The sequence below is a fragment of the Lolium rigidum genome, chromosome 7 (genome assembly GCF_022539505.1).
Source record: "Lolium rigidum isolate FL_2022 chromosome 7, APGP_CSIRO_Lrig_0.1, whole genome shotgun sequence".
In the NCBI taxonomy this organism is placed as follows: domain Eukaryota; kingdom Viridiplantae; phylum Streptophyta; class Magnoliopsida; order Poales; family Poaceae; genus Lolium; species Lolium rigidum.
Window position 1 is genome coordinate 140,506,647 of NC_061514.1, and position 23,096 is coordinate 140,529,742.

Sequence of the window (23,096 nt, forward strand, 5' to 3'; positions counted from 1 at the left end):
CTTAGCCCGATGAGTTTTGGTTTACAAAATGGTTTGGCAAATGAAAGGAAAGAACTTGTTTTGAAGTACCGGAAGGGTACGGGAAAGGTTGTGACGACCATATGGAGATGGTCGGGAAGGACAAATAAATTGGGTTACCCCATCCTACTGTTTTATGTTGTGGAATTTTTTTGAAGTATCTTCTTCAACAAAGATGTAGAGATGTCGTAGTCTATCTTTTGAAGTATCTTCTTCAATAAAGATATAGAGATGTCATAGAAACCTCTTAGTGTCCCCTTCAACTGCGATGTGGGATGATATATCCACAAGAGAAACTAATTCTCTTTCACATGCTATATCCACAAGAGAAACTAATTCTCCTTCACATGCTATATCCACAAGAGAAACTGAATTCTCTTTCACATGCTATATCCACCAGAGAAACTATTCTTCCTCTCTTGTCTCTTTTAGTTAGCGTTGTTAGCACCTTTCTTGATGGTTTGCGAGTACAATTCCAATGTACTCACGGCTTTGTCCCTGGCTATTTACTTGGCCATACTTGAAGGAGTTCGACAGATGAAGAAGGAGTTGACGACGTCTATGCGAGCTAGGAACGTCTTCCCAGCCGGTTGCTCGTAGGGTTATGGTAGATGACTTGGGTACTTACGTGCCGAAGTGATGATGCTACTCCGATGTTTAGTTAGGCCCTTCGAGGCTATTATGTAAGTATTGGTCATGTGACCATGTTGTAATTTTCTTATTCCGCTTTGTAATGGATGGTGTAATTTGATATCAGTTCGGTTATGTGTTCACGGCGCACTGATCATGGGATCGTGAACTGTATACATAACAGGGAATTTCGGACAGCTAGTCCGGGGTCCCCACAATTTGCACCTTCATATCTCATTGATGAATTGCTTTTTGTCCACCACAACTTTACGAGGGAATAGTCAGGTGAACCCATAAACCCCGGTCCACTTTTTATCATAAGAAACACATTTATCTTGCATTTAGATTGTTTTCTATTTGATGCACTATTTTATTTCTAAAATACAAAAAATATTTACTTTTCTTATTTGCATCCAAAACAACAGAAACAATCAATCTTTTTACAGTTTTTTACTTAGTTATTTTTATCTAGTTTAGTTTCTACTTGTTTTATTACTACTTGTGTTATTTACTTACGCGAAATCTTGTGCTTGACAACCACACGGTGGAGTTGGGGACACAAGGGATTTACTTACTTGCAGGATTGCTTGAAGAAGAGAGAAGAGAATACTTTTCCATCCAGTTCCCCGAGAGTTCGATATAAACCATCGAGTCACCCTTGTGGGGAAGATACTTCCTTGATACAACACTCTGCACTTGAAGTCCGAACGTATCTAGATGTTTTTGGCGTAGTTGTTGGGGAATCATCAAGCCCGTCAACCGCTATCAATAGTATTTTCTGACGCCGTTGCCGAGGAACTGAGAAGAGTTACTTTACATTAGTTGCCGCGCAAGAAGCTCTAAGCACTGCAAGAGATTTTCTAACACCATTTCTCACCCAAGCTTGGGGAGTAATCAAGCTTGGGCCTTGATGTTCGTCTTTCGGATAGGGAACACAAGCTCCTCTCCTTCATAATCCTAAGCATCACACTCAGAAGATCATCACCTCCGGCCGTTGCCGTTGCCGTCGCCGTCTCCTTCTGCTTCTTCTCTCGCCTTGCCTCACACCCATCGATGATTTCATCAAAGACGGCGTTGACCCGCCGATGCGCTCGCCAGAGCCGGCTCTTCACACCATTGACGGAGTCCAAGAAACGCAGAACCGGGAAGATGTATGTGAAGCAAAGCCCCCCGCTCTGGTCGAGCAACACATGGATCGCAGACAAGAACTGCTCTTGGAGCTAGCCCTCGCACCCCTCGCCGAACGTGGCATGTGCGGTGATCGTGTTCGCGCAAGACATCAGCAGCTTGCCCATATTGACTGGATTCCCGCCCTTGCCGGTGTGGCGGATAGTTTGAACCATGGACATGGTTTTGCTATCCCTGATGGCTGCGAACTGCCTCACCTTCCGCGCGCTCAGAAGCTCCATTGTACAGAGCTTGCCCAGCATCCTCCAGTACTCGTCATATGGTGAGAAGGCAATGTCGAGGTTCCCATAGCAGGAGACCTCCAATGCCAGAATGCTCAACCGCGACGCGAAGTTGACGTTGTTGTCCTGGAGGACCTCCTGCGTCGCCGCCGGAGAGGAGATGATGAAGGCGTCGACCTGGCCCAGCTGCAGGCACATCACCGGGCCGTGCTTCTTAGCCAGGTCCCGGAGAACGACCTGCGGCTCCGGAGTGAGGAGGTGGAGGAGGTTTCCGATCAGCGGGAGACGCCGTGAACCAGGATGCACACTACTACACGGTAGGGATTTAGGGGCACTTTGCCCTGGGGCACTTTTCAAAGTGCCCCTAAATACCTCCCTTTAGAGGCACTTTGGCTAAAATGCCTCTAATGCTCTACCTATTGGGACAGTTTGGAGAAGTGCCTCAATAAGTGGCCACCAACTGGGGCAATTTGGAGAAGTGCCCCTATAGGTGTACATCTATTAGGGCAGTTTGGAGAAGTGCCCCTATAGATATACACCTATTGAGGCAGTTTGGAGAAGTGCCCCCGATAGGTGGCTACTTTTTGGGGCAGTTTAGAGAAGTGCCCCAATAGATGAGTCTCTTTTGGGGCAGTTTGAAAAAGTGCCCCAATAGGTGTGTCCTTTTTAAGACAGTTTGAAGAAGTGTCCCAATAGGTAGCTCCCTTTTGGGTAGTTTTGCAATTGCCCCAATAGCTAGACATGTTTTAGAGTTTAGAGGCGCCTCGGGCAGAAAATACTAGGTAAAAGTATGATCAAGTTATACTAAACAAAAATTGCCCGCATAAACAACAAACTAGCACTAGTACACGCTAGGGATTTATGGGCACTTTGCTATGGGGCACTACTTTTTAAAGTGCCCCTAAATACCCTCCAAAAGAGGCACTTTGGTAAAAATACCTCTAATACCTTAACTATTGGGGTAGTTTGGAGAAGTGCCTCAATATGTATACATCTATTGGGGTAGTTTGAAGAAGTGCCCCAGTAGATATACACCTATTGGGGCAGTTTGGAGAAGTGCCCCTAAAATGTATACACCTACAGGGGCAGTTCGAAGAAGTGCCCCAATAGATGTACACCTACAGAGTTCGGAGAAGTGCCCCTAAAATGTATACAAACCTGTTGTGTATGATGGGTCCCTAGAAATACACTGTAGGGCAAAATCCAGCCATTGCTAATTCCAGGTTAGGATTAGCCTCGTTCGGTTGCAGAGGGTTAGATACACCTTGGATCTGAACCCTGCAGGCTCTGTTCGGTTGTTATGTTTTAGTTCCCGGCAGGGGACTGATCACCACGGGACCTGAGTGGACCATGTGCGTCACTTTAATCCCTGACCGTTGAAACCCTCCCAATACTAATCCCCGTCACAGAATCTGGCTAACAGCACATGGAACGGATCACCATGGGCAGTTGCTAGGATTTGGAATATAAGGCAAGAACAATATATTCAAAACCAACCTCATATTACCTGATACGATCAACCTCATATTACCAGACTATCAGGAATTTACATTATAATAATATTCCAGAATAACATCATAATAATATTAGTAATGTCTTCGCATTGCAGTTACATTCAACAACCATGGTTCGTCAACTGAAATAAAGTAAGGGCAAAATATAACTGCTACTTGAGTGGCATTAAATAAAACAAAGTTCATCAACTGAAATACTAGGATCTCGACAACTTAGAAGTTATTGACGACAAGAACATTTCCATCTACAACCTCCTTGTGTGTCGACAGCATCTTAACCTAAACGGCACAAAGAAGAGTCAGACCATTAGATAATTACTGGTATACAAATTTCCAGGAATAATAGTCCAATTTTATAGGTAGAAGCAAGTAGTGCAAATCAAATACAATTGGACAGATACAGAATATACAAGTAGTCCAATTTTACCACTGTAAGATGCTACTGCCATGTGCCTGATCGTTGTCGAGAAACACTATGCATGCTTCCTTAACTTGGACAGATACAGAATATACCACAGAAGAAATACACAAATACAATTTCTAAGCATGAGATACAAGGCAGAGGATCAGCAGTAAAAACATGAGCCTCTTCACACTGTCAGCTTAGGAAAAATCATGTAACACTGTCAATATGTATCAGCATGTAAAGAACAATCGTTTGGCCCATCTTCCCTGTTAAAAAACTAACTGTCTGATCAACCAAAAACTTCTAGGATACATGGTAAGAATAAAAACACCATAGCTGGCATACAGTGAGTTACAAGAGCATCTAGGAGATGTCATACAACAGATGCATAAAACTGATACCTCAGAAATGCTAGATTTCTATGGCAATTAAAATTCTAAACCTAGTCGCATGGCAAGCAATTTACATAGCATAATAAACAAAACAAGTAGCATATCTATAAGAGGGGTAACCAAATGGGATGGAAATGCATATCTATAAGAGGTTACTGCCCCAATTTATTTGCTTTTACAGACTGACACACAATCAAGCCCTTGTAAACAGCGCATGATTATGAATGCCCAGTAGCTAAACAGAACAGGGATAATACTTTATTGATGCATTGATTTTCTATACTATTAGTTTCATCATTCCCGATATGTTGGATGTCCAATTTCTAAGCTTTTGATGATCTAAAAATGCAGTCACTGTCAGCTTAAAAATATTCTGAACTGTATTATGTTGTTCTGAACACTGATTGTTAACATAGTATTTGGTCCACTTCAGGACGCGCCCTGCCCAATCCAGACAGCCTGCCTATATGAACTAATTAAGTGCAACCTGAACTAAGGATTCTGCACTAGATCTACCGTTATCCCAGGAAAAAACATAGCTAGAAGATTGGATACTGGCATATTTACAAAATCGCACTTGTACTTTCATGGAATCAATCAATCTATCCTCTTGAAGCCAAGCCGCCTCTCTCCCTAGTTCTGTACCACTGTGTTGGCGAGCTCCGCAGGAAAGTTTGCTCCTGTTAGAGCATCTCCAGGAGCTCATCCAAATTTGGTCCTCTATATCTCCATATAAAGGATCATCTATAAAGATTCCTTTTTACATCTCCTCCTCTCCCTTTCATGTATCACTCAGCCTCTTAGAAAAATGTAAATTCATGAGAGCTGGCTAGCTAGCTGAAGGCTATTATCTTCATATGTGCTAACCAATTTCATGGAAAATTAGGACAAAAAACTGACGATTATGTACATGTTTCTGAGTTCCACAAAAAGTATAGTTAAGAAATCAAGCGATTCTTAGAAGTTTAATAAATTTGGGCAGACTTGAAAAATTATTATGCAAAAATCACATCGAGATAACCGCATAATTTGCACTGACACTACAAGTTTACTGAAATAGAACTATGTCATCTTTGCAGAAACGGTACTATCCTAAAAAAATGCAGAAACAGGACTACAGTATTACACGATAATCAGCAGCTAATATTCCAAACCTCATATGTGTGGCAAACAACAACCGAAGCACACCTCAAGCAACAAAGGGATGGTCGATTCATGTGCCACTGCGGGTGCCGGCAGAGGCGTCCTCTATATTGACGCATTCACAAGGAACCGCCGCTACGAAAACACAAATCCGTGGCGCACGGCTGCTTCAGGATCTAGAGACAGCTGAAGCTTCAATAGATCAGATTACCGCCTCTAAGAAAGAGAAAGGGGAACTCGGTTTGTACAGGAGTGGGAGGGACTGAGCGAAATTTGCTAGACCACCTAACTCACCCGGTACAGAAGAGGATGAAGGGGGAAGGAAGACGACTGGATTTGGGGAAGGTGAGAGATTGGTTCACTAAGCTCGCTGGATTTCGTGACTTTACACGAATCATTCTGTAAATGTGCCAGTCCCTAATCTTCTAGCTGAATCATGTATGTCTCTTTTGCACCCAACGATGCATATGTCAGAGGTGCAGTCGTTGCATCAGTTTGCTCGGTTCATAGGATACGCAAGCGCAATAGGGGAAAACCATCTAGAAGAATACCTTTTTACTCAATAGAGGATGGGTTTTACCGGGACTGTCTCTCGCCATGTACGCCTACAAAATTCAGAAGTCAACGATGCCTAAGTATCAAAAAGGAGGTAAAAAGTGTGATACACAACTGAAACTGAACCTAAGCATTGTAAAGCATAGTCTAGTTTTCAGAGGACATACAATGTAGGTCTCCAGCGAATGTAAAACGACAGCGGCGCTTTGGTTGATACCTAGGCAGGTACAAATTCTGCCCATGGTCTACCTGCCCCATGTGAATCTTCCACTTATTGTGTCCACTTCCTATTCATGACACCCAAATTAAAGCAATGTCAAAAAATGGAAAATAAGTGCATACATAGATTTCTAGTTTTAGATCACATCCATACAACAGTTCACTATCCAGTTAATTTTTCAGGTAAAATAATTCGTTAAATTAATCTATTCAGACCAGTCCTAATTGCAACTTAATACATTCTAAAAAGCATACTAACCATACCATGAATAATCCATAGTTGTCTGCTTCGATTGAGACAATCCATAGTTCAGGCATACCAATTCCTCAAAGCTTGTCCATGACAAGTTGATTCAAGGACTCGGATTTCCTATTTTGGCATTGCAGGAAAATGGGCCTTGAAAGTGAACCGAGAGAGAAAAACCTGGGATCAATAGAATGGTTGATCCTTGACACGGGGAGAACAGCACAGCACCCTCGCTATCTTCTCCTGGAATGAGCCATAAATCATCAACCCAGTAGGAGGAAATCAACACCATCGGGGCACAACCATCAAACAAGCAGCCTTGGCGAGAAGAACAAAACCGAACCCCGCAACCTCGTCGACCATAGGCATGGCCACCACGGTCCTCCTCCGGCTCGCGCCACTGCCGCCTCGCGGAGAGGCCGAGGTTGCGACAGAGGAATTAAGCGACATCCTCGAGGAGCTCGGATCTTCTCCCCCAGCGTCCCCTGGTGAGAGGAGGCTCAAATAGGTGGCCGCGCGGGCGCGCATAGAGGCATATCAGTAACAGAGAGCAAGCGGGTCAAGCCTGAGCGGCGTCTCATCGACGTGTGATGGCTTCGGTAGCTCGTAGCTGCCGGTGATGGTCGAACCGACAGGGGGATGCCGTGTTCTCGAGGTTGAGGACGAAAGAGAGAGGGTGTGAGGATCAAATCAAGAAGGGGGGATCAACGGAGGAGTCCGCCGAGAGGTGGTGCCAAAGAGCGGCGGCGCTGGAGGCCGGCGACCGGTCGAAGCAGGGCGGCGGCATCCCGAGGAGAAGAGAAGCGAACGGAGAGAAAAAAATTATCAGAGCGAAAAGAGAAAAATGAGAGGAGAGAGAGAGTGGGGGTGTTGGGTCAGTCAACTGGACCGGTCAAACTGGCCAGGCCCAGTAGGCCCACCGGGTTGGGTCGATACCCGGCCCGACATGGCGACACCCCTCTTTCATCGTAGGCGCTCCCTCACGGGTGCTCCTATCGATCGCTTTAAGCCATGCAGCAGACTCCTATCGCTAAAGGAAACACAACATGGGCCGGGCCCATTTAACTCCGCTATCGCACGACCTGCCTTCAGTCACGACTTGATCTCTCGATTCAATCGCTGTGCTCAGGTTGTGGTGACCCGGCATACCACTGCATGGTGTAGTATGCAAGTCTGATATAACACCAATGAAACACAGTTCCACGGGTATTATATCGCTCAGAGTGGTACAACAGAAACATATGCGGGTCCAAGGCATGTCTATAGAATTACAACACTGACTCTGTTACATAAGATCATCATAGCCTCCTACTTTACAATGAGGTAAAACTGCAAATAAACTCCGGAAGATCGACTCGTAGTCTAATCCTAACACGAACTCTGTTTGAAGAGTATTTAACTAGCTACGAGAGGCTATGAATAGATTCTAGCTAAATAGGAGCTAGGTTTAGGAAGCTAGTTCCCTTCTAGTACTTAATCTAGGTTTTCTCCATGGTAAATGTGGTGTTTGACTCTTCTGGCAGGTTCCTGTTCCCTTGAAGTATTTGTAGACTCCTCGGTCTTCGAGTTGCACTGTAGATCCTCCTTCGATGCCTCCATATCTAAGCAGGGGATTTAAGAGTGGGATGAGTACGAGCGTACTCAACAAGTTCATTATAGGAAAGAGGTGTTTAATGCACTAGCTACGGCATTAGACCAAAAAGTCTAATACCAATGCAGATTTTCATAATCATTTCTTCAAGAGGTTGCTTTTATTCGGAAGAGCTATGTCCGTCGGCCTTCACCGGTTTACTAGAACTTCATGGAGCTCCTTTCCGGCAGCGTTCGCAGTTCCATATCCCGAACAGGGAGTGACGAGTCACGGTTCTTTACACTCTGCAGAGGTGTGTTGCTTTACCCATAAGAGATCTTAACCTTGTTGCCAACAGAGCACGTTACCCGTCCACACTTCCTTTGGTGTGAGGCCCGGTATAAGGTCTAGCCAATCATGTTCCTCCGCTACCTCGAACACCCACCCTTTTGTAAGATTGTCCTCCCCTATATCCATGATGAGACCGTTCCGGGCATTCATATGCCTTCCCCTATCATCATGGATAGACCGTTCCGGACATCTTACAATCCCTCATAGACCGCAATACCGTGGGGACTTAAGGCTTCCCGACCAACCGCTTGTTCTTCGAACGACAAGTGTCTACGGACTATGCCGTGGGGACTTAAGGCTTCCCCAGCCTACCGCTTGCCGCCGACAGATACAAGTGTCTACGGTAAAGCGCATCCGTTGATGAACGAGAGGTGGAAACACTTTTGACTACTCCGTCCCACTCCGGATCTTATGGTTAACACGGGTATTACGGCACAAGAATCACTGGCGACATTTGTTGTTTAATCCTAGATGGATATAAGCCCGTGCAATGGAACCTCCACCATATCAACACAATCCATGGTTCCATTGCCCACCACATAGTCATATTCATAGTTATGAAAGTAGTGGTTTTGATTTTTATGCAATAGTGATAACCATAATACTTTGCAAGTAATTTGATAGAAATACTCAAATGACATGAGCAAGTGATGAACTTGCCTTTCTTGACTGCAAGATTATGCAGGCAAGGTCTTCGATACGCAATAACTCCAAATTCTGAAATAACATCATCGTCCGGTAAGGACGATGTTTAAAAGATTGGCAAGGATGCAATAATGCATAATAATGAGATGCAATCGCTCTAAGCGTGACCTAACCCCGATGATTTAGGATTAGTGAGTTGTAATGATTGGTTTATGGTGTATTGCACTTTTAGAGTGATTCACATACAAGGTTTTTATTCAGGTGTGATTACTTGGTATTATTAACAGGTAGACAATAAAGAATAATAATTAATTGAGCACACAAAGAATGATAATTGACATAATGTTATCAAGTAAAGAACAGTGGTCAGTTTTATTACTAGATGGCATGGTTAATGATTAATTATCATATACTTTAAAAGAATAACTTTTGAAGAACATGTTCTTTAATAAAGAACAAGTATGATAATTAAGGTTGTGGAGTTCTATGGTTTTCTATGGTTCTAATTGGTTTTGGAGTAAGTAATAGATGGATCATAACCTAGTTGGATTCATCAGCTACTAGGCTTGTATTGTTGAATTGAGTCTAAACATCTTAAGCAATTAATTTCACATGGGTGCTATCAAGATTGGTTTTTTCTTGCTAGTGATAGCTGGCTAGGGTTTATAGGTCATTATAAGCAGGGTTGGTGATGATTCTTTCTTTACTTCAAAAGAATAACTTTTGAAGAACATACTTCTTAAATAATAAGAAGTATATCAATTAGGGTTGAGGTTGTCTAGGTTTTGCTACTGGATCCACTAAGTAAGGAATTATTGGCTCCTAAATAGGATGGTTCATAATTATGAAGTATTTGTAGGGTTCAGTGGACTATGGTTATATAATGATAAATATTGAGCCTAGATGCTATTTGGGTTCATCACAATGGTGTGATGCTAAGCATGGATGAATAAGGATGATGGTTTTGACAGTAGAAGCTAGGATTTAAACTTGGTTGATCCTACTTGATCAACTAGGTTTAGTGATATGCATATATGGATTACTAAATTGCTAGTGATAGGGTTCTACATCTTATGTGGACATAGGTATGTCTTTTAGTTGCTAAGGGTGGCTCTATGATTTGAATTGAAGTACCATGATCACATGATCTAACCTAGGTTTTAGATTGGAAGCAAATTAGGGTTCATAAGAATAAATGGAGCTAGGTTGCCTAATGGTATTAGGGTTTTAGGGTACCACATGAAATTATGGTTTTCTGGTTCTATTACTTGTGTAATTAGGGTTTTCTAAATACCCTAAGTTCTTGAATTAATAACCTCACTTTATGGTTGAAGTTATTAATAACTTTGAAATAAAATTAATATTGGATTTGGCATTTTTTTTAAATAATTAATAATTAAGATAATTATTAATTAGGGTTTAAATCCTTCTAATAAGGATTTAACAAAATAATAAATAAAGAAATTAGTTTTAGAGTGTTCTTTATTTCTTTACTGGTTTCTATTTAAATTTTAAAGTTTTCCTTATTTATTGAATTTTAATTCAATCAAGTATAAAAGAAAAGACTTAATTAATGAGTTAAAAATAATTAATTTTTTATTAACCATAAAAATTCTATATTATATTTTTATTGGATAGATTTTCTTTTTAGGAACATTTTGATATCTAATTTGTATTTTTCTGAATTGTAATGAATTTTCTAAATTTACTTGAACTTGCAGCAATTTTTGAATTTGAATTAAAATGAACAGAACTGTTAAACGCACCCAGTTAGTTCTACCCGTGGTCACTGACCTGTGGGCCTTGGTCCACGTCGGATGCCACGTGAGCGTGGACTGGTCAAAATCGAGACCAGGTCCAGGAGCTCACAGTGGCCGGCGAATCCGGCAACGACGGTGAGATTCCGGCGACTAACGGGCGCGCGATGATGCTGGTGCGATTCTACGCGACACGGGGAGTCTACAGGTGGTGGCGCCGCCCCCTATAGGTCGCCGGCGCTTGCCCGACGGCAAGGCCGCGCGGCGGAGCTTGGCAGGTCTCCGGCGATGACACGGTATAGGACGCGACGGAGAGAGTGGAATGGTCCACGAGGTGCAAGAGCTCACCGAGAACTCGTCGGAGTGCCCGGACGAGGCAGAGGTGGCCGGACGGCGACGCCATCGCCGGCGGAGACGGTGGCCGGGAGCGGAGAAGATGGCTCGGTGAGGTCGATTTAGGACGCGTCGGCTCGATTCCTGGTGCAGGCTTAACAAGTCGAGGACGACGGTCCTCATGGCGGTCACGGCGATGCTTGGGGAGGCTCCGAACGGCGGCGAGGGAGATGACCGGGGCGAGCTAGGGTTTCGTCTGGGGAGAATTTTTTGGAGCAGGGAGGAAGAAAACGAGAACGAGAGGTCGTCGCGAGCCTTTATACAACGCCAGAGCGTGCCTCGTCACGGAGTCGGTCGCGGAGAGAGCGCCAGCACGAAGAGGAAGACGATCACGGCGTCGTCGTGGCCTCCGACGACGATGGAGAGGATGAGGATGAACTCCTCCTCGTTAAATTTTTATGAAGGGGTACGTGGGCGTGTTGGGCTGTGAAGTACCGCTGGCCATGGGCTGCTGCTGGGCTGAGATGGTGGGCTTCTCTACGGGCTGCACGGCCAGGTAAGCCTGGTAAGTCTTTTTCTCCTCTTTTCTTTTTCTGTTTGATTTTCTGTTTTATATTTCCTATTTGAATTTCATATTTGAATTCTGTTTATTCTTGCAGATCTTTCATTTGTGAGTTTTATTAAGATCTGGTGCAATGATTATTACACCACTATTTCGTTTGAAACAATTATTTTATATTGGATTATATTGCATATTGTTGGCTTATTCAAAATAACAAATAGGCATGAGTTTATATTTACACTTTAATTTTCTTTTGGATTATTTAAAGTGTATAATTAGTGCTCAAAGCATTTTAAAGATTATTATAAGGTATTGGGTTCTTAATTGAGAGTTTGTTTCACTTACATATTATTTTATGGAATCACCTATTTATTGTAGTTTTGTAAATTCTCTTATAACCCCCTTTTAAGATGAACACTATTATTAATATTGAAAATGTCTAGAGTAAATATTGTTCTCATAATGGTTTGGTCTTGATTACAAAGGTAAGTGATTGATCACCTCACATGGTTTTAAATAAAGGGTTTCAACTATGTTCCTCTTATGCTCCATAATTAAGTCTAGGATTTAACTAGTGAACAATCCTAGGGTTCTAAGCATATTCACCTAATGGGAATTGGTTTGAATCTCAAGTATGGCTCTGGTTTTATATTATGATCACCATAGTGATACATAAATCGGTGTTGAGATTTAATTCAAGGTTGTAGAAATGAGATGACACCATATTGCATGCTAGGGTTTAATTTCCCTAACCATGATAGGTGGTTGTTTACTTAACATTTTATGTTCTCCTCTAGTTACTATGATATTGAGAATTAGTTTTATCTTGTACCAATTGGCTTCTATTGTTAACCTCAATTTATCATTTAAGTAACTTCATTGGTTATATTTCTTTTTATAGTTAACTTTGGTCATATGGGTATATGGTTTCCCACCATATAAAGTATAGAGTTTGACACTACAGGTTTTCATGTGGTTCTTAAGTGAAGAATAGGTGGATCTGTAAATGTGGTAGGATTCTACTTTTGATCACCAAGAGATTCACAAGTTGGGATTGAGGTATAAGTCTAGGGTTGCTTATTACTGATCTCCCTATGATTTCATGTGGTGATGAAATCTACTTATTTTAGTAGGGTTTTAACTTATCCTTACAAACATCAAGAGCATGATCATGGATTAGACATGATCAACTTGTTCTTAATATCTCTACCTTAAGTTCTTAGGTTTTATGATCATCACTCAATTTATAATGTTCAAGGTTTGGCTTCCTAACATATCTCTCATTAATTTGGTTTCTCAGTTCCATGATCAAGCATTGTCTTGATCAATTAATGTATAGCACTTCTAGTTTACTTTCTAGGATAAAACTTCTATGATTGACTCATTAGTTTATATCCCAGGAGAATGCCTGAGATATTATGTTAGGGTTCTACTCAACAATGATGATATGATCATCTGGTCATAAAAGTAGTTCTCTTCCTCAAATCCAGGTGTTGCCTCAACTAACTTGAGTGTAACACCATAGCTTGAGCTCTCTTATATAAGAATGAATTATTCTAGGTTATGGTGTACTCCTAATACTAGAGTTCAAGGGTTGTCCTTTATTCTTAAATAGATAAAGCTAGATTTAGTATGAATGGTCTCTCTCATTTGGGAAAGACTTTAATAATACTCTAAGGTTCCTCTTAGAGATGATGATTTGAATACTTGGATGTATATCCAAGGTTTAGCTCAAGGTTTGTTATTGCTTCTTTAACAATTAGAATAGAACTCTCACCTCTCTAGGTTTGATGCTTAATAATTTGGAATAGAGAGGAATATATATTTCTTGAGTTGATCTTCTTGTCTTGTTTCCAAGAGTGAAGTAAAATGAATACCATGAGGTTCATGGTAGGATCAAGGATTAGTTTTAAGACATGGAGAAGATAAGTGAAGAATAGTTTCTCCAATTATTGTTGCTTGATTTCCAATTAAATGGATGTTCATATGTTATGGCAAGGATTACCATGTTGTAATCTTTTGTATTATCAAGCAATTGATCCTTGATTAATTAGTTCTTGTGTTGATTTTAATTCTATTTGATCTAACCCCTTAGATCAAATCCTCTCTACCCAAAACCAGGTTTTAACAAAGTCACATTGAGGTTTATAACGCTTGACTTGATGAGCTACTTCAATTCCACCAAGGTCAAGTGAAACTTCGATTCTCGTGATCTGTTTTACTTTAAAGCGCGAAAATTCCCCAGATTTTCTATGCATGAATGCAATGCACACATCTGTTTCCTCTATTTCTGTAACCCCATTACCTGGGATATTACACAGGTTTTCTGGTGAAATCAAATCAGATTTCGAAAATAAATGTTCGCACTTGAATTCTGGTGTTTTTTGAACAAAATCAGATATTTAAATAAATGTTCAAATTTAAAAAGTGTTCACATTTGAAAACTGTTCAAATTTGAAAAATGTTCAGATTTCGAAAATGTTCAAATTCAAAAAATGTTCAGACTTCGGAAATGTTCAAATTCAAAAAATGTTCAAACAAAAAAAAGATTTAAAAAAGTTTAAATTTAGAAAAAGTTCAAATATGAAAATAGTTTAATTTTGAAAGTAGTTCAGATCTGTAAATGTTCAAATTTAAAATTTGTTTGTATTATTTAAAAAACTGTTCAGATTTTAAAATTGTTCATACTTGAAAAAATAATAAAGTAGAAAAACAGAAAAACGATGGAAAAGGAGAAATAGAAAACCGAAAAAAATGAACAGAAAAAGAAAACCGGACAGCACCCAGGAAACACAACGACACAATCAAAACGCGCAAGGAAACCAGACGAACGAACCCCATCGCTCGTAATGGGCCGGCCCGGGAAAACGAACGCCTGTGCGGCGCCCCCGGTAGCGCCCGCTATAAGCGGAGGATAGGGATCGCCCTCTCTCACGCCCTTCGATTCCCCTCTCGCCGCCGATATGCTCCACCGCCGCGCCCGCCGCCACCTGCTCACTCCAGCGATGCCGGAAACATCCGCCGCCGTCACTTGCTTACACGGCCTGGGCACGGTCTCCTCCGTCAACCCCCAACCACCGCGGCACCCTCCGGCTCCCGCGCGCACACCGCTACAAACCCTAGCTCCGCCCTATACCGTCCCCTACCGGCCATCGTCGGTGGCCTCCCGCGTTACGGATCGCCGGTGAAGTTCCGACTTCCTCACTTCCGCAGGATTCGTACCGTCGCCAAGCCACCCCACCTCCTCAGCGTGTCCCCGTGGCAGCTATTGCCGGCTATAGCCGTGGGGTTCGGATTGCTGGCGCCGCGTCCGTGCACCCGTGCCTCCGGCTACTACCTCCGGCAGCCACGCCTCGTCTACGACCTCTGCCACGACCTCCCGTGCTCCTGCTACTCTACCCCGACGCATGCGACCAATTCCTGGACCCCCGCGTCGACCTGGGCTCCTCTAGTGCTCCGGCTACCCTGTGGTGCTGCTACTTTCGCACCTCAGGCTCACCTCCCCGTGCTGTAAGCGCAAAATCGAATCCAATTGTGATATGAATGTAGGGGGATTTTACCCTGTTTTGTTTGAGTTGTGATAGGGGTAGAATTATTTGCTCACAACCTGTATGTGATATTGTTTGACTGTGCCACTGCATGCTACAATTATTTGTAGTTTATGTCATTGTCTAAATATATTGCCACTGTTAACTAGGAAAATTATCACTTAGGTATTTGTACTTTATATCTCCGCAACTGATGTCTTATTTCTTTGATGGTAAATTGCCTTCATGTAGCTTCAGAGGTAATTTATTTGTATGGTGCAGCACTGTGCATTAAGCTCTGGATTTTTTGTTTGTTTAGGTATTTGCATATTTGGGAGATCAAATATATTTTATCCAAATCTGGAGTTGATGCCCTGAGGTGATGAACACCACGCTGAAGGTAGCTTCCTCGTCTTCTGCTTTAGTTTGATGCAATTATGTGTTGATGTTGTGTGTATGATTGGCATTTGCAGGGTTGCACTTTTGGTGCTTCATGCAATGGCTCTATAGCGAAAGGAAGACATTGAGAGGTGAGCAGGATGAATTCTCTGTATTGGTTGTTTCTGTTGTGCTCCAGTAGGATAATGTTTCTGGTAGCGACTAAAATAAGGAGTGTTAAAAACAATGTCTAAGTCTGGTTGCCACACCCTATAAGGTATTCTCTCAACCCACTGGCCATAGATAGAACAATTACATCTATGTTGTCATTTGGTGTGTATTAATTATCTTATTATTTCATACCTTCTAAAACAGACAGTCCCGTCTTAACTAAAAATACCAAAGTTAAGTTGTTTGCTTGAGTAAATTAGGCAGCGGCATGGGATCTGCCTCCTTATAGTGAGACACCTTGAAACGGAAGGTATAGTTTCTGCTAAATCTTTTATAGTGGATCCTTTATACGTTCTGTGTCAGCAATGTTTCCTTTCGGCAAGGTTAATAATAATTATGTGCCCCGAAAAAACTGATTCATCCTCAGTTGTCTATGCTTCAAGTCTTCTTTGAAAAATGCAAAATGCTTGTGACTGGTGGTGGATTGTGTGTTCAGGTTAGATTGTGCAAAATGTAAAATATGCAAAAATGCAAAAGCCGGTATTTCTCTGGCAATTTTAGGTGGTACCTATTTTTGTCATTAGAGAAGGAAATATTTCTCAGTTTTCCGCTATTAACTTGTGTTTAATTCTCCTACGTGATAGGATCATATCATGAGTAGGGAGACATTATGCACTGGAGGGTGAGAAAGTTTACCGAAGAGGGCTGCATCCATATGACAAATAAGTTTTGTTCTTCCCTTCAGAATGATACATATATCCAAGGTTTTTGAGCCGCCATCCCTCCGGCTTGGTGATTAATCTCTGCGTGCGATTTTAATGGGGATGATACATTCTCTGTAAGTAATAATGTATGATATGTAAAAAGTTCAATTATGTCTCTTGGGTATGTGTACTTACCAATTTCAGTGATAGAGTACTTTTTTTGAGGAACTAGTGATAGAGTACTTTCAACAGTGCACGTACTACTTCAGATATAATAGTTGTGATTGGTTGTCTAGGAAGTTCTGTGAGCTTAAGTTTCCCTCTTTAGTGCTACTAAGGCTAAGATGATGCAAAGACTTTTCCTTTACACGTCCTATTTTTGTTTGGCTTTTGGTCTTTGTACAAGGGGGGATATGGTCATGATATGATGTTCCCATATATGCATTTACCTTCCGCTGGCCCAGCTATCTGAACAGTGGGAGAGGACCAACCAGATAGCTGAAGAGAATTACACCATTAGATCAAACAAACTAGACAATGAAATAAAATACACTCTTGGTGGCCTTGACAAGCTAACCTCCAAATCAACTAAGTTTCTGCGGAAGGTTCTGATTTAAGCAAAGGTGACCAATTTCCTGGCAACTATGGGAGTCCCTCGCCACCGTAGTATGAAGGGCACCCTGGATGATGAAATCATCTATGCCAGTGATGGTCGGTGCTCTATCACGTGACTGCATCTCAATTTATGTACCATACTTACTATGTTAACTGGTGTGAGTTTATCCTGCCATAGTGCCTAAAGCACAGTACTTTGTTTGAACTGTAAGGTAACCAGCTTGTTACCATGCTTGTATGTGTTTATCATCTGCAGGTATTACCTTGCTTTCAAATGAATCACTACCTGCTGTATATACTACATGTCTCCTATTTACTCTGTTGGTCCTCAGTTGTCAATTTACCGAAGTATGTTTCTTTCGTTTCATCAGTAGATCTATTCACATTGTTTTCTGCAATATAACTATTGAAGTTTCTGAATTACTTTCAAATGAAGCAAACTGACACCATTATCATGTCAGCAGGTGCATGCTGATCTAAACCGAGAGTTAACTCACTATGGATTGGTTTGCTGCAGTTGGGTGTTTAATCTGGATTGCTTCCATGTCAAGTGTGAATTACCTTGCTGGTACTGGAGCCACATTGCATTGGTCCCTAGTATTACCGAAGACACGTGCATTCTGGTCATGTGTAGTGGTATGCCATATGGCTTACTAAGCCTGAATAAGAGGCTTCTGGTCTCTGTACTGGCTTGGAGCTTGCGGGTATAATCCAATTGCAGCAGACATCCACTCGCTCCGCCCACTCCGCTCCACCCCACTGCGGATCTGTGCTAGTGAGTCCATCTACTCTCCGTTCAGTCCTATCTAGACTGATGCTTGTGTCAAATTGTAAAATGATGAACAGGAACAAATGACAACTGCAATACTGCATATAAACTTACAGTTAACAACACAACAATATTTCATTATAACAACAACAACAATACAGTAGCAGTAGTTTGTTCCATGGTACGCCCAAAATTATAATGCACTAAGCCATCGCGCTCTACTTCTGCAGGAAGAAGATGAGATTCCTGGTACGCCCAAAATTCTTTAGGTTCATGTCGAACACATCTCCATAGTGAACAATAAACCAACAAAACTGCAGTAGATTCATCACACCAACTGTGTGGTTTCAGATGCAGATGCAGTAGATTCATCACAACAACTTTGGTATGGCCTTCTTCTTCTTCATCATGAATTACTGCATAGAATCATGTTACATGTATTTTTCTTCTGATATTAAAAATAGTTCTGATGTTGCTGACATTTGGATCATGTTACACTTGAAAGTTCTCCTAGAGTATACAACTTTTCATTTCCTGTCTTGATCACGTAACATGCTCTTCCTGCGAATGCCAAAGTTCATGTAGCTTTTACATCTAACAGAAAGATAATATTTGACTTAGTTTTGAGTTTCAGGAAAGACGAAAACAGAAAGGTTCGTATTCCACATGTATTCACAGTCTGGTTTAATCCATAGCTAACAATAAATATTGGAAAAGCATGAGATGTTAAATCAATTGTGCCCAGATTTGGAAGGGAAATCATTTTCCTGATCTAAAACAGTTTCAGTATATCAGTAGTGTTTAGAGGAGTATTTCTGTAGCAAAACATGCATGATATGTGGAGTAAATACAGTAGAAAAATTGCAAATACAGTGGAGAACTAGATACCGGAGTTGACAGTAATGTGATTTTGATCTGATATGTTGCCTTCCTCTTCAGGGATGGTTCCTTCCGGGAAATGCAGCTGGACGACCTGGAGCTGCCGGCATGCCGGGCGACGCAACCAGATCGTCGGTGGAGGAGGTTCATGAGGAGGCAGTGCGCCCTCTGATCTCTGGTGACCTCATGGCCCTGGCGCCTCGTGGCGAAGCTCTGGATGAGGGGCGATGAGCTTCTGGCTAAGGGGACAACAGCCAGCTTCAGGGATCGATTGGACCTGGTACTCGCGGGCGGAGGAGAAACTGGAGGCCAGAGGCAGAGTCGCTGGGTGGAGGAGCAGCAACGGAGGCCGGAGATGCAGTCGCTGGCCGGAGGTGAGCACCTGATGGTCATTCGCCGGAGTACAAGCAGGGCGAGGGATCGTGGTCCTGATCGAGATGCGAGTGGAGGAGGAGGATGATGCGCTTGGACGGATCGTGATCTGATCCTAATTTCAAAGGGGTAGGGATGTCATTTTACCACTTTTTCACCTGGTCGGAAATTGCCCCCAACGTCTTATATTTCTGCACGGAGGGAGTATATATTTTGTCTTGCTTCCATACATGCAGTGGAACGTCTTCAATGTCCGGTGGAAGATCGAGAAGTTGTAAAGCGATGGAGGTACCGTGAGAAGTACGCTCACCGTCGAGGGTGTCCTAGTTTCACCGGAGTTTACATACTGTGATTGTTAGTGGAAATTGTAAGTTTATTTTTTAACAGGAAGAATGTAGGTGACAAATTGTTTCTTGCACATTGAATTGCTACATACATATTACATACTGGAATGAAATCGGATAATGTGATTACTTCTGCATTATTGTTCACTGTGCTGGCTCTATTGGATTAGGTGCATTACTGTTTATATTGCCTCTAATTAGATTTTCTGGAACTTTTTCGAAGTGCCTCTAAACAAGGTTTTGAGGCATTTCTTAGAGTTACCTCAAATTATCTTTTGGGGCATTTCTTGGAGTTGCTTCTAATTGTGTTCAGGGGCACATTTTAAACTACCCTAAAACATTTAGAGGCACATCTCAAACTGCGCCTAAAAACATTTAGAGGCACATCTCAAACTGCCCCAAAAACAATTAGAGGCACGTCTCAAACTGCCTCTAAAAACCTTTAGAGGCACAACTCAAATGCCCTTGAAAACATTTAGAGGCATAACTCATAGTGCCCCTGAAACTCTTTAGAGGCAGTTTTCAAAGTACCCCTAAAAACAATTAGAGGCACAACTCAAAGTGTCCTTGAAAACATTTAGAGGCAAAATTCAAGTGCCTCAAAAAATCTTTAGAGGCAGTTTTAAAAGTGTCCCTAAATGTATTTGGGGCATTTCACTCAAAGTGCCCCTATTTTAATTAGGGACACAAGCATCCGGGGCATTTTTTATAGTGCCTCTAAAAGTAAATAGGGGCACTTTAGCTATCTATTGGGGCAGTTTGGAATGCCCCTAAATCTGTACCGTACAGTAGTGATGCCGCCTCTTGCTCGACTTTCCGCCAAGAGTAAGGACACAAGGATCATTAGCGAGGCGAGGGAGAGGATGATTAGGGTGGCTGTGCTTAGCTCCATGATGATGGCTTGATTTAACTTGGGCATCTTCGACTGGTGCGAATAACAGCAAGCAAGAATGGTCTTTTACAAGCATTGTTGCCACGTAAAGGGTGCACAGCGCGCGGTAGGATCTTTCCGACATGAGTAAAGGTATCTGTTCAGGTAGGATATCCCACGGCGAGTCCGGCAGCCGGACTGACTTTTCAGGTACTAGAGCATCTTTAGCGGAATCCCAGACGGCAATCCTCAAATCGGTGTATGTAGGTCACCTCAAATACGTTTTGGGGATTGTAAAACATCCGCGCAGTTCAAACGCGCCAAACGCCAGCTCGCAGATATCCGAATATGCTATTATGTGCGCCGCGACGTCCGCGCAGTCCAGACACGCTCGCATAACAGCATATCCGAATATGACGATGCGAGCCGCGTTTGGCGCGTCTGACTGCGCGGTCGTTTTTCGGCCCGCAACCAAGAACCGTAAACTCCGTTAATTCTCAATGCAACAATATAATCATGCAAAATAGATTGTTCAAAGTACTTAATCGTACATGAAACACAACACCAAAAGAAGATCAAACATCACATCATGAAGGAGGGAAGTGATCACGGCGTCACCGTCGGTTGCCAATGCTTCGACATGGCCGCCACCACTCGCCGTAGCGTCTTCACCTCGGCATTCATCGCGGCAGCCATGGCAGCGCGGGCAACTTCCCTCCTTCACAATCGGTTCATCGGCTCAAAAAGCATCATTGAATGTGATGGTGCTCTCCCAGATCTAGGTGTGGCGGTTGTTCGTCTCTTTTTCCGGCACTACCATGGTGACGGTGGAGGAAGATGGACGATGTTTCAGCGAGACATATGTTTCTCCAAGGGTGAACTTGTAATTTTACTTCTTGTAAGGTTTCTTGTGCAAAGTTGTTTGACGCCACATATTTGTCTTGTGTGGTGATCATATGTGTAATCTCTGTAAACAGATTGTCTAATGAAATATATGGTTTCATAAAAAAAAAACGCCAAGATTTGCGTCTTCGTAAGTTTCCACCACTCAAGGCTAGCCTCATCCATGCCGGCCGGGTTCATCATCATAGTGGCATTCTCCGCCGCGATGAGCTCCGCCATGGCCATGTGCTCCTCGGCGCGTGCTCTCCTCTCCTCAATGTCGGCATTGCACTTTCCATCCTCCCGGAGCGTGGTACGGGGTCCGATGCAGTTTCTGAACAATTCCCGTTTTCCCACTAAACCGAAAAACAGCAGTTATTATGCGGATAGGGGTCCAATGGGATCTGCTAGAGATGCTCTTACTCTTGCGACACTTGGTATGACAGTATGAGTAGGACCGTAGGAGTACCTATCAACTGAATGCCTTGAAAAGTCCAAACATGTGTTGTACTCTCTCTTATTTTCCAGACATATGCATTTTAAATTGACTAATTGTGCAGCTCCGATGGTATGCGGGTATGGTCAAACCTTGAAAGGCATGGTTTGATTGATGGCAAGCCAGTCTTGCTCGGACTGTCATTGTATTTGAACTTGTCCAAAGTTCAAACAAGTGCTTTGATATCTCTTTTCTTTTCCAAATATGTGTTGTCAAATAAACTAATGTTAGAGTATTTCCACCGGCGTCCCTCAAATAGGTGTCGGCAGGGGCACCGGTACTACCGTATGGGAGGCGCCGACACAACATCCTTTATTTGGGGATGCTGTTCTCACATCCCCAAACTCCAGAATTTGGATGCGGAGTTTTTGTTGAAGAGGCGCCGGCGACCCCGATCGAAGCCCTTCGCATAAGAATTCTTTCGGACGCGCCAACATTTTTATAGGGCTCCAGAACATGCCAGCTCTTTTTAGGGAGCGTCGGTGTGGACGCTTTCTCTCACTAGAATCCCAATAAAACTACTAGGAGCACTATTGGGAGCACCGATGGAGATGCTCTTACTGCTCCAATACTTTGACACTTTGACTGTCCTGGCGGTATGATCAAACCTTGTAAGACATGGTTTGATTGATGGTAAGCCATCATTTCTTAATTGTATAGTTGAACTTGAGAAAGAGTGGTTCTATTGTCAAATTGGGTTCCCCCAAAATGGCCATTTAACCGATACCATATATGCTGTTCGCGAGGTTAGTTGTTAGCGAGGTATAGGCCGGGCTATATGGCGTTAATTCAGTAGTCATGAAGAGGCAAAATGTTTGCCGCTCAGAAATATCTTTCTAGAGAAATTGTCTCTCAAAGAGAATTCGCGAGAGCACGCTGCCACTCAAATTTTCTTTGAGGTGGGTCTACGGAGAGATGTGCATGTCATGCACATATCGCTATCAAGACTTGTATATGAAGAAGTGTTGTGGTCTCGGACTTCAAAAATAGTTTTTGCGTTAGTGTAACCCTTCGATGCAATCCGTGGAGAGCGCCAAGGTATCCTTCGTGAAAACTAACTCTTCTACAAGGAAAACACATCCACCCCTGTTGGTGACTCCTTACAACTTCGTAAAATACAATATGGGATACAATATGCAGGAGTAATTGAGTGAAATTCTAGAGAGTTTTTCTCAATCATAGGACACCGTCGAATTGCTTCCACCCCTATCTTAGGCCATCTTCAACTGGACGACTCATCTCAAGCCCGCACGTTCGGATGGGTCGCGTCGAACCTCCCAAAAAGGGATGGCCGCGGCGTCCGAAACGACTCAAAGGCGGCCCAAATATGAGCTAGG

General features: G+C 42.6%; 1 pseudogene; it reads right to left on the bottom strand.

The window, feature by feature from the left end:
• Positions 1–1,542: 1,542 nt before the first annotated feature.
• LOC124672072 lies at positions 1,543–17,765 on the bottom strand (annotated as a pseudogene).
• Between the last annotated feature and the right edge of the window lie 5,331 nt (positions 17,766–23,096).